General features: G+C 43.4%; 1 protein-coding gene across 8 annotated transcripts in view; it reads left to right on the top strand.

Annotated features, from left to right (window-relative positions):
- The window catches only part of ADGRG2 (adhesion G protein-coupled receptor G2), a 127,714-nt gene that overhangs the window by 13,309 nt on the left and 101,425 nt on the right, over nucleotides 1–12,980 (top strand). For 5 of the 8 annotated variants that reach the window (XM_027534231.1, XM_027534227.1, XM_027534232.1 and 2 more), the window contains exon 3: nucleotides 7,572–7,685. The exons of the other annotated variants lie outside the window; for them this stretch is intronic. The gene's annotated coding sequence lies outside the window, so the exon portion shown is untranslated. The remainder of the gene's footprint in view (nucleotides 1–7,571; nucleotides 7,686–12,980) is intronic. 8 annotated transcript variants of the gene reach the window in all.

The raw sequence follows: 12,980 nt of genomic DNA, 5'->3' as shown, positions 1-12,980 counted from the left end.
AAGTGGTGCCAGTGGTAAAGAATCTGCCTGCCAATGCAGGAGATATAGGAAACACAGGTAGGATCCCTGGGTTGGGAAGATCCTCTGGTGTAGGAAATGGCAACCCACTCCAGTATTCTTACCATGGACAGAGGAGCCTGGAGAGCTACAGTCCATGGGGCTGCAAAGAGTTGGACACGACTGAGCACAAACACACACTGTGAACTGATTACCGCACTCAAGCTAACTAATGTATCCATCACCTCACAGTTAAGTGTGTGTGTGTGTGTGTGTGTGTGTGTGTGTATGTATGGTGAGAACACTTAGGATCTACCCCTTTAGCAAACTTCAAGTGTACAGTTACTATTAACTGTAGTCACCGTGCTGTACATAAGATCTCCAGAACTCCCTTGTCTACACTGATTTTAAGAAGTAAACTCCAGCCTCTTTAGCATGGATTTCACACTGCACTACCACTGTTCAGTTCACTTCAGTCACTCAGTCGTGTCTGACTCTTTGCGACCCCATGAATCGCAGCATGCCAGGCCGCCCTGTCCATCACCAACTCCCGGAGTTCACTCAGACTCACGTCCATCGAGTCAGTGATGCCATCCAGCCATCTCATCCTTTGTCGTCCCCTTCTCCTCTTGCCCCCAATCCCTCCCAGCATCACAGTCTTTTCCAATGACTCAACTCTTCGCATGAGGTGGCCAAAGTACTGGACTTTCAGCTTCAGCATCATTCCTTCCAAAGAAATCCCAGGGCTGATCTCCTTTAGGATGGACTGGTTGGATCTTCTTGTAGTCCAAGGGACTCTCAAGAGTCTTCTCCAACACCACTGTTCAAAAGCATCAATTCTTCGGCACTCAGCTTTCTTCACAGTCCAACTCTCACATCCATACATGACCACTGGAAAAACCATAGCCTTGACTAGATGGACCTCTGTTTGACAGAGTAATGTCTCTGCTTTTGAATATGCTATCTACGTTGGTCATAACTTTCCTTCCAAGGAGTAAGCGTCTTTTAATTTCATGGCTTCAGTCACCATCTGCAGCGATTTTGGAGCCAAAAAATAAAGTCTGACACTGTTTCCCCATCTATTTCCCATGAAATGATGGGACCAGATGCCATGATCTTCATTTTCTGAATGTTGAGCTTTAAGCCAACTTTTTCACTCTCCTCTTTCACTTTCATCAAGAGGCTTTTCAGTTCCTCTCCACTTTCTGCCATAAGGGTGGTGTCATCTGCATATCTGAGGTGATTGATATTTCTTCCGGCAATCTTGATTCCAGCTTGTGCTTCTTCCAGCCCAGCGTTTCTCATGATGTACTCTGCATATAAGTTAAATAAGCAGAGTGAGAGTATACAGCCTTGATATACTCCTTTTCCTATTTGGAACGAGCCTGTTGTTCCATGTCCAGTTCTAACTGTTGCTTCCTGACCTGCATACAGGTTTCTCAAGAGGCAGATCAGGTGGTCTGGTATTCCCATCTCTTTCAGAATTTTCCACAGTTTATTGTGATCCACACACAGTCAAAGGCTTTGGCATAGTCAATAAAGCAGAAATAGATGTTTTTCTGGAACTCTTGCTTTTTCGATGATCCAGCAGATGATGGCAATTTGATCTCTGGTTCCTCTGCCTTTTCTAAAACCAGCTTGAACATCTGGAAGTTCATGGTTCATGTACTGCTGAAGCCTGGCTTGGAGAATTTTGAGCGTTACTTTACTAGCGTATGAGATGAGTGCAATTGTGCAGTTGTTTGAGCATTCTTTGGCATTGCCTTTCTTTGGGATTGGAATGAAACTGACCTTTTCCAGTCCTGTGGCCACTGCTGAGTTTTCCAAATTTGCTGGCATATTGAGTGCAGCACTTTCACAGCATCATCTTTCAGGATTTGAAATAGCTCCACTGGAATTCTATCACCTCCACTAACTTTGTTCGTAGTGATGCTTTCCAAGGCCCACTTAACTTCACATTCCAGGATGTCTGGCTCTGGGTGAGTGATCATACCATCGTGATTATCTTGGTTGTGAAGATCTTTTTTGTACAGTTCTTCTGTGTATTCTTGCCACCTCTTCTTAATATCTTCTGCTTCTGTTAGGTCCATACCATTTCTGTCCTTTATCGAGCCCATGTTTGCCTGAAATGTTCCCTTGGTATCTCTAATTTTCTTGAAGAGAGCTCTAGTCTTTCCCATTCTGTTGTTTTCCTCTATTTCTTTGCATTGATACCTGAGGAAGGCTTTCTTATCTCTTCTTGCTGTTCTTTGGAACTCTGCATTCAGATGCTTATATCTTTCCTTTTCTCCTTTGCTTTTCACTTCTCTTCTTTTCACAGCTATTTGTAAGGCCTCCTCAGACGGCCATTTTGCTCTTTTGCGTTTCTTTTCCATGGGGATGGTCTTGATCCCTGTCTCCTGTACAATGTCACGAACCTCCATCCATAGTTCATCAGGCACTCTTATCTATCAGACCTAGGCCCTTAAATCTATTTCTCACTTCCACTGTATAATCATAAGGGATTTGATTTAGGTCATACCTGAATGGTCTAGTGGTTTTCCATACTTTCTTCAATTTAAGTCTGAATTTGGCAATAAGGAGTTCATGATCTGAGCCACAGTCAGCTCCTGGTCTTGTTTTTGACTATATAGAGCTTCTCCATCTTTGGCTGCAAAGAATATAATCAATCTGATTTCAGTGTTGACCATCTGGTGATGTCCATGTGTAGAGTCTTCTCTTGTGTTGTTGGAAGAGGGTGTTTGCTCTGACCAATGCTTTTTCTTGGCAAAACTCTGTTGGTCTTTGCCCTGCTTCATTCCGTATTCCAAGGTCAAATTTGCATGTTACTCCAGGTGTTTCTTCGGAGAAGGCAATGGCACCCCACTCCAGTACTCTTGCCTGGAAAATCCCATGGGCGGAGGAGCCTGGTAGGCTGCAGTCCATGGGGTCGCTAAGAGTCTGACACGACTGAGCGACTTCACTTTCACTTTTCACTTTCATGCATTGGAGAAGGAAATGGCAACCCACTCCAGTGTTCTTGCCTGGAGAATCCCAGGGATGGGGGAGCCTGGTGGGCTGCCGTCTGTGGGGTCGCAGAGAGTCGGACATGACTGAAGCGACTTAGCAGTAGCAGCAGCAGCAGCAGCCAGGTGTTTCTTGACTTCCTACTTTTACATTCCAGTCCCCTATAATGAAAAAGACATCTTTGTTGGGTGTTAGTTCTAAAAGGTCTTGTAGGTCTTCATAGAACTGTTCAACTTCAGCTTCTTCGGTGTTACTGGTTGGGGCATAGGCTTGGATTACTGTGATATTGAATGGTTTGCCTTGGAAACGAACAGAGATCATTCTGTCATTTTTGAGATTGCATCCAAGTACTGCATTTTGGACTCTTTTGTTGACCATGATGGCTACTCCATTTCTTCTAAGTGATTCCTGCCCATGGTAGTAGATACAGTGGTCATCTGAGTTAAACTCACCCATTCCAGTCCATCTTAGTTTGCTGATTCCTAGAATGTCGATGTTCACTCTTGCCATCTCCTGTTTGACCACTTCCAGTTTGCCTTGATTCTTGGACCTAACATTCCAGGTTCCCATGCAATATTGCTCTTTACAGCATCGGACCTTGCTTCTATCACCAGTCACATCCACAACTGGGTATTGTTTTTTGCTTTGGCTCCATCCCTTCATTCTTTCTGGAGTTACTTCTCCACTGATCTCCAGTAGCATATTGGGCACCTACTGACCCGGGGAGTTCCTCTTTCAGTGTCCTGTCTTTTTGCCTTTTCACACTGTTCATGGGGTTTTCAAGGCAAGAATACTGAAGTGGTTTGCCATTCCCTTGTCCAGTGGACCACATTCTGTCAGACCTCTCCCCCATGACCCGCCCATCTTGGGTAGCCCCACGGGCATGGCTTAGTTTCATTGAGTTAGACAAGGCTGTGGTCCTAGTGTGATTAGATTGACTAGTTTTCTGTGATTATGGTGTCAATGTGTCTGCCCTCTGATGCCCTCTTGCAACACCTACCGTCTTACATGGGTTTCTCTTACCTTGGACGTGGGATATCTCTTCACGGCTGCTCCAGCAAAGCTCAGCCGCTGCTCCTTACCTTGGACGAGGGGTATCTCCTCACAGCCGCCCCTCCTGACCTTGAATGTGGAGTAGCTCCTCTAGGCCCTCCTGCACAGCCACTGCTCTTTGGACTGGGGTAGCTCCTCCTGGCCGCCGCCCCTGGCCTCGGGCATGGGGTAGCTCCTCCCGGCCACCGCTGTTAGATTAAAACATAGTATTGATTTTATTGTGTAGTGGAAATTGTCTCAAAAATATCTTTAAGATCTTTATACTGGCTCAGAAATTTCATTGAGAAACACTAGAAAACAATGTTGATAAATTGACTACTTCTAAGAATGCTGAAAGTTTTGGGGGAAAGTTGAACTATTAACAGGCTCAGAAATGAGAGTTATAGAAATGAAAAATGGAAGGAAGTATAGGAAAAATCATGTTCTTAAACATTTTGTGCCTTTATTTATTTATTTTGCCGCTCCACATGGCGTGTGTTATCTCAGCTCCCTGACCAAGAGTCAAACTTGTGCCCCCTGCTGTGGAAAAGCAGAGTCTTAACCACTGGACCACTAGGGAAGTCACCATTTTGTGCTTTTTAAATATAAAAATTCAAAAATCTTGAAACAAAGAGACCTACTAATCCACATTTTTGATTAAAGCCAATTTTTGATTCCCTGCCATCTCCATGCCATACTTGATTTTCTCCCCATGAGACCATCTCAGTGTATGACACCACGACCCATCTAGTTGTTCAAGCTCTATGCCTACAAATTTCCTGCCCCACATCCAACCTATCTACACATCTTGTCACTTTGACTTCCAGAGTGTATTCCAGGTGTTCCAACCTCTCTACTTGGACTCCTCCACGATTCTCCCTTCTGCCGCTATCTTTCTTGGACGGTTGTAGTGGCCTCCTATAATCCAATTCCCATACAGCAGCTGGAGCATCTCTTTAGAAGTATTAACTGGATGATGTTACTCCCCTGCTGGATTATGGTGTTCTGCCATGTTCTGACCCCTGCTCTTCCCTGTTGCAGACCACACTTCCTCCTTTTGATTCTTCCAGCACATCAAGCTCCTTTTGGTCTTTTGTACTAACTGTTCTCTCTGGAATGTTCTCTCTGCCCCTCTCTCATCTTTCTCTGGCTGGCATCATTCATCTCTCAGTTTAAGTATCACCTCTGGTTCCTTGCGGAGAAGGCAATGGCACCCCACTCCAGTACTCTTGCCTGGAAAATCCCATGGATGGAGGAGCCTGGTGGGCTGCAGTCCATGGGGTCGCTAAGAGTCGGACATGACTGAGCGACTTCACTTTCACTTTTCACTTTCATGCATTGGAGAAGGAAATGGCAACCCACTCCAGTGTTCTTGCCTGGAGAATCCCAGGGATGGGGGAGCCTGGTGGGCTGCTGTCCATGGGGTCGCACAGAGTCAGACACGACTGAAGCGACTTAGCAGCAGCTGGTTCCTTAATCCAAAATAGATTCCAAGTCACTCACTGTATCATTCTCACCTTACTGTAATTTTCAACATTGCACTTATCATTATATTAGCTTTATTATTTATTTATATATTTATTGTTCCCCTCTCCTTCTCTGCCCCACCCCCCTGCTCCCATGATAGAATGTGAGCAGGGCCCACAGTTTATCCCTGGTACCTAGTATTTGGTATATAGTAGGTATTCAGTTAAATGAATGAATGAGTAATAAACTACCTAACATGATCTCCAGTACATGAAATGAAAGTCACTTAGTCACATGAAAGACACTGAGTAAATGTTCTCTTTCTCCAGAAATTCATGTCTCTGGGCTAAGTCTAGAAGCTGCTGGTGAGAACAGTGATCTGATGAACAAATTAATATCTCTGTGTTAGCATCCTAAATATTAGAGTTTCCAGACATAAGGGAACTACATTTTACCAAGAAAAAAACAGTGATAAAATTCCAGAGATCACCAATGTCACATTTTTTAGTGGGGGACTCTTCTGGTCCTAACTATAAGACTGCTTCTCAGATTTTTAAAAAACTTGGACATGTTTTCCTTGAGTTTTAGACATGTAAAGTTTCTAAACCTTCTAGATATTCACAAATTGAATATATGGAAGGAGAAGGAGAAAGATTAGGAGGATGTATGCCAAAGTGATTTCCCTTTTAGACATAATTTGAAAGTTAGCCATGATTTTTAGGTAAACTCTAATAGTACATTCTGTATAGTATTGAAGCTTCCAGGAACAATCAGTACAAATGACCTCCACTAGTGATTTTGCTATCCAGATAATTAACTTTTTGACAGAATATATCACATGTCTTGGAGTATTTGGAGAAACCATTACCCTTGTGAAAGTAAAAGTTGCTCAGTTGTGTCTGACTCTTTGCAACCCCGTGGACTAGACAGTCCATGAAATTCTCCAGATCAGAATACTGGAGTGGGTAGCAGTTCCCTTCTCCAGGGGATCTTCCCAACCCAGGGATCGAACCCAACTCTCCTGTATTGCAGGCAGATTCTTTACCAGCTAAGCCACAAGGGAAGCCCACCCAATAGTATTTATTTTTTACATTGGATCGATGCTCATTTTATATCCATAGTTCATATATGAGTCAAAAGCTGTGTACCATTGTTCACTCTCCTCATATTTATCACCTATGTGTCATTATTAGTCATTTTTCTTTCTAGCATCCATTTTTAGTGAAAGTAGGCAAGTGTGGCAAGCAGTATTTCTTAGATATAGAGTCTTATTCTTTTTGACTCATCTGTGAAAGTGGATAAAATGTATATACATATGTTTATAAAATTAAACTTTTTAATGAAGTATACACTATATGCGTTATAAGTGTATAGCTCAATGAATTTTTACCAACTTTGCACACCCCTGTCACCAGTCCCCCATCAAGAATCAGAACATGAGCGGCTCCCATAAGTCCCCTTCATGTCTCCTCCTGGGCACGCTCACCCCCCAAAAGTAACTACTATTCTGATTCTAATGTCATAGATTGATTTTGTCTGCCCTTGAATTTCATATATATAGTACCACACAGGATATCTGACTTTTCATTTTTGTCTGGGAGATTCATCCATATCATTGTGTTGTGTGTTGCAGTTACTGAATAGTATTCCACTGTATGACTGTACTGCAATTTACCCTTCCTACTATTGACGAACCTTTGGTTAGTTTCCCCTTTTTGGCTTTTATGATTAGTGCTGTGAGGAACACTCTTGTACATATCTTTTATTTTTTAAACTTTTTTATTTTGTATTCAGAAATAGCTGATTAACATTGTTGTGATAGTTTCAGGTAAACAGCAAAGGGACTCAGCCATACTTAGACTTGTATCTGTTCTGCCCCAAACTCCCCTCCCATAAAGCCTGCCACATAACATTGAGCAGAGTTCCTTGTGCCGTACAGTAGGTCCTTGTTGCTTATCTGTTTTAAATATAGCACTGTGGATAATACCTATCTTTTGATGAACACATGTGTATGTTGACTTAAAAAATATTGGCAATCCAAAAGTTGATAGTTATGTTTTATTCGGTAGGAATTTTTAGGACTTCAAGCCCTGGAGACAGCATCTCAAGTAACCTTAAGGGAACTGCTCTGAGGAGCCGAGGTGGAGAGGCTGGTTATATAGAAGTTTTGCAACAAAGGGCAGGTAATCTGAATGTCAAAAGATTATTGTTAATTAAGGAAAATGAGATATCCCAAGTTAAGGAATTCAGTGTTTTTCTATGTATGGGAGCTTCCCTAGTGGCTCAGATGGTAAAGAATCTGCCTGCAATGCAGGAGAACCTGGGTTGGGAAGGTCCCCTGGAGAAGGGAATGGTAACCCACTCCAGTATTCTTGCCTGGGAAATCCCATGGACAGAGGAGCCTGGCTATAGTCCATGGAGTCACAAGGAGTCAGACACGAGTGAAGAACTAAGACTTACAGCTATCTGGGGCCTGTATTCTGTGTTTTCTCACCCTGAGTTTCCTCGGGGCTCATGATAGGGAGTGGCTGCAGTCTGATGGCTGCTAGATGGCAGGTATATTCTTTTCCTGAGTTTCCTCAGGGCTCACCAGCTTATATTGGAGGGCTGCAATCACTCTTGACTGTGACATCCCTTATTTACTGGTAGGGCAGGAGATGTTTTTCTCATGTGCATTGCTACTCTGTAAATGCTATAGGAGAAGAAAAAGAACGTTCCCTCTACCCTCCTAGGTTCTTGGCTGAGACCCACCCTGTAATAAAAAGACAGATGAACAGGAGAAAAACAAACAGGAGTTTAATAATATATATCCTCCTGTATACATGGAAGAGACCCATGAAAACAGAGTAACTTCCCCTAAATGGCCCAAGCCCCACTATGTTCAATACCATCTTCCACTAAAGACAAAAGATTTTTTGTGGGGTGGGGGAGGCCAGTTCTAGGAATTATCAGGAAAAGCACAGTGAACAACAGTTGGGGTGTTATGCAGATTTGAGTCCTTGCCTTCTCCATTGAGAAGAGTTTGTAGAGATTTAAAGTGACTGTTCTGGTATGAAGAGGGAGACACCCTTACAAATGGAGGTTCCCCTTATATATGTAAATATCTCTTACAGAAGGGTCACTTCTACTCGCTTTTCAGAGCTGCTGCTTTGTATGCTGTTTCTTAAAAATAATCAGCCTCAAGATAATTCTTACACCAAAGAGACATTTTGAGATGTCATATTCTGCTCCCCTTCAATACCTAAAAAAGAACGCTTGTGATGTTGTCGTAAAGTTGCTTACTCGTGTCTGATTCTTTGCAACTCCATGGACTGTAGCATGCCAGGCTTTCCTTTCCTTCACCATCTCCCGGAGTTTGCTCAGACTCATGTCCATTGAGTCAAGGATGCCATCCAAAGAAGGCTTCTAATGCATTTCTACTTATTTTCATGGTTGTCAGTTATTTTGTACTCTGAATGCAATTAGGATTAGTAACCACATCTGCGTATACTTCCATGTCTGTATCCATATACCGTATTGAGGCTTTTTATTCATAAGTTGAATTAAGTTTTAGTATGAGTTGTTTTTCTTTAATGTTTGTATGTTCATTTATTCCTTTACCAGCTACCTATATCAAAATGTCATTTTAAAATTTCTTAAGAATTTTAACTTTTTTTCCTGTGATACATACACATGATTATTTTGAAATGAATGACACTCCTGGAACTGTCAAATGTATTTTACAGATACTGAGGCAAAGGTTTACCCACATGAATAGTCTTAGAATGGTACAGGTTTATTAAGCAGTGATTAATTTTGCCAAGGAGGCAAAAAGGGAAGAATGAAATAAATGAAAGAGGTTTTGAAAAACTAAAGTATGCTTTATTTTGTTGTGATTACACCCAGGTTTGCAGGTTGACACGATTATCTCCCTTTGTCCCAAATTTGTCCCAAATTATCCCATTCAGCAAATCTGAAGTTTAATTTTACAAACTGAATAGAGCACATTATCCTGAAATGGAGCAAATACCTTCCACTTGACTTCGGTAGGAGTCACAGTCGCTGAATATACTCTTTATGCAGAGAACACTTGGTGAATTACTATAGTCTGTAGCCGTGCTTTTTAGATATACAGGTAGATCTTTTTGAAATGTAGATGCCGGTCCTGGGACAGGGCTGGAGATGCCTCCTTTTGGGGGACCATACTTTGAATAGTGAGGCTTTAAGCACAGCTGGGATCTTTGTCCATAGCCCTTTCAGGAATGATAAACATCCCTGTCCTCGCCTCTCAGGTTGGCCTCCCAGCACGGGCTGACAAACCAGACGCGTTCAGCCTGCATTAGAGCACAAAGCCCAGTACTCCTTGGGTGTTTCTTTAAATCTCAAGTAGCAACTCCTTTCAGCCTTCCCTCACCTAGTCTCTTCTCAAACATTCCAAACAGCTGAAGAAAACCCACTGAACTCCTCAAACGCATGCCAAACCCACACACACACACACACACACTCTCTCTCCCTCTCTCTCTAAATCCCAGATACTGACTTGAAGGGAGGAGTGGGGCAGGGCAAGAGTGAAACTGCCTTCTCTTCTGCTGGCTTCGGTGCCTCAGACTTCCTCATTTATTCCACAGAGACCGGGTGTCCGTTTTAAGATCCTGGGCCCTGAGCACCGCGGTACACCCAGTCCCCTTCCAGCCACTAGCTGGACATTTCTCTCCACCCATGTGGCAGCCTGGAGTGCCAGGATAAACCCTTCCCAGCCCACCCCCGGGAGCAGCCCTCAGCCAGGGCTGGTAGGTATTTAATCCAGCTCTTTGCCCCTGAGTGGGACCCCTGAGACAGCTGGGCAGTCTGCACTGGATCCCAGAGCTTCCAGGAATGAGACAGCCTCCCCCAGTGGTAACAGGCTTGATGATGCATCTGTATGAACTGCCTTCCTGCCCCCATCTCACCTCCCCATTCTCCTGTGTCCTGGGATCACATGCTAAATAAATTGCTTGCTCTCGAATCTTTGCCTCAGATTACCTTCTGGAAGAACCCAAACTATAGCAGGGCTCTTTGAGGCCAGCAGTCAGGAAGTACTTTTGTTCATTTTAATAAAACCCATGATATGAAAACATGGGAGCCCCTTGGGTTGGTCCTCGGGAGGACTTCACCAATGTCTAGTTATTTTGTTGGCATGACACCAAGCATTCAGGTGGCTGGAAGTAAGCCCAATCTTAGAACGCTTCCGTGTTCTGGACTGTCAACAGAACTGATACCTGGACTCCCAACAGAGCTACCTCTTGTCCTTCTGAGTCTTGCTGGGCCAGGGGTGGGGGTAGGGGGAAAGTGTATCTCTGAGTTCTGCCTCAGAGCCGTTGAGCACATCTTGTGGCCCTGGCAACCCTCGCCCTGGCTGCATCCTACTTCCGTGTTCCTCTCTGTAGGCTTCCCTCCCTGGGGTTCTCCGTCATGTGCTCTCTTGCCAGCCCCTTAGGACTAGGAGTCCTTTCTTGGACCTTCAGTTTACTGCATGGAAGCTCCTGACTTTAAGATTCAAGGACGTACCACCCCTGTTTTCCAAGCTTTGTGCCAGTGATCAGTGCTCCTCTAGTCGTGTTTGTTTTTTAATTAAATTAATTTGTTGGCTGCCCTGAGTCTTCATTGCTGTGTTTAGACGTTCTCTAGTTGTGATGAGCAGGGGCTTCTCACTGTCGTGGCTTCTCTTGTTGCAGAGCATGGGCTCTAGGGAACGTAGGCTCAGTAGTTGTGTCTCCCAGGCTCTAGAGCACTGGCTCAATGTGGTGGTGCACAGACTTAGTTACTCTGCAGCATGTGGGATATGCCTGGACCAGGGATCAAACCTGTGTTCCTTGCATTGGTGGGCGGAGTCTTTACCACTTGACCACCAAAGAAGTCCATAGCCATGTCTTTAGCTTGTCCCCCTCCTCCTGCCTTTCTCTCCAGACTGGAGTTGGACCCAAACTTTGGTATAATTTAAACTTCTCAGTGCATTTTAGAACTGTCTGTGCTAAAATTGGGGATCTTAGCCCTTCTATATACTCAGAAGCCTGCCTTTTCCCCTCGAGACCTTGTTTGCAGCATTCCCCTTTCTGTGGTTCCTTGAATGATTGGAACCCACACCAGGCACAGATATTTGGGAGGGTGGCCTGACCTGGCATCTAGAATGGATTGCTCACAGTCTTGTTGTACCCCTGCCAGGGTGTGCTGCCCACTATGTCTTTGTTTGGGCCTCCTGGGATTCCTGATTAGAGACCCTTGTTCCTTTGGATTTGGTATTTTAGGAGTACCCACTACATCAATGGGACTAGCTTTAATGTAAATATGTATGAAAACATCAAGGATGGATGGTTAGGTGAGTGCTTCCCTGTGACTTTGGGCTCTCTTCCTGGCTTGTAGACTGCCACCTTTTTGTTGTATTCTCAAATGATGGAGAGAGGCGATAGGAGAGAGACTTTTTCTCTTCTTAAAAGGCCATAGTCGTATTAGATTAGGGTCCTACCCTTATGACCTCATTTAACCTTAATTATCTTCTAGAGATTTTATCTCCAGATACAGTCATGTTGGGGGTTAAGGCCACAAAATATTAATTTGGGGGTGAGGAGTGGGACTCCAGTGATAGCAATAATTGTGCTTAGCTTTCCCCCCAACTCCTCCATTCATGTAGCTAAATCCTGAAATTCCACTCTTAGAGATTCATTTCTTTGACTTAAATAGTTGTTAAAATGTAAATGAATTACAGAATTTGGTTGATGTGTCTTGATATGAGGTCATCTCTTAAGAGCAGATAGGATTCAAAAAGTAGGAGGCCATTGGGTGTCGACAAGTTGTGAATGGGCCCTAAAGAGAGAAAGAGTACTAAAAAGGAAGTCAGTTTTCCCTGAGCAGCATCTTTTTGTTAACTTTGCCAAGGACTGTTCCAAGTCCTCAGAATTATTTAATCAGTTCCTGCAAAATAACCCTTAAAATCAAATAACTGAGTACTTAACCTAGCTTTCTTGGATCTACAAATGATTTGAAAGCCTTTTAAAGAAGTCTTATCAACTCTCTGCAAAGAGAGAAGTATTGATAGAAGTACAACTTCTCATTGGCTTATCCAGCCTTCTGTCAACACTTTTTATTAGCCAACAAATTATGTGTAATGACAACAGATGTTTGTAGTAAAGATTCTTGTGTTGTTGGAGCCTAAAGTACTTTTTGAATCACCAAAGATTAAATTATGTACAGGATAGTTTTCATATTAACTGTGATATTGATAAAGTCTTGGTTCCTGCTTGTTACTGAATGATAATCCTTTATCGGCCAGGATATTTCCATTTCAGTACTTTGTCTTTCTCCGGTGCTAACATTGAAATGGTACCTGAGTTAAAATGAGCCCTTCTTGTGGCTTGTTACTGCTAGGATAGGCTGCTTTTGGATAATTAAGGTAATCAGAACACTGTGTATGAGTCAGGCATGTGGCTTTGACCCCAATGTGGCCTTTGCTGTTAAGGAGACCC

The sequence above is a fragment of the Bos indicus x Bos taurus genome, chromosome X, assembly GCF_003369695.1.
Source record: "Bos indicus x Bos taurus breed Angus x Brahman F1 hybrid chromosome X, Bos_hybrid_MaternalHap_v2.0, whole genome shotgun sequence".
NCBI lineage: Eukaryota > Metazoa > Chordata > Mammalia > Artiodactyla > Bovidae > Bos > Bos indicus x Bos taurus.
The sequence above is the reverse complement of the archived record's forward strand: the minus strand, read 5'-3'. Positions and strand labels throughout refer to the sequence as shown.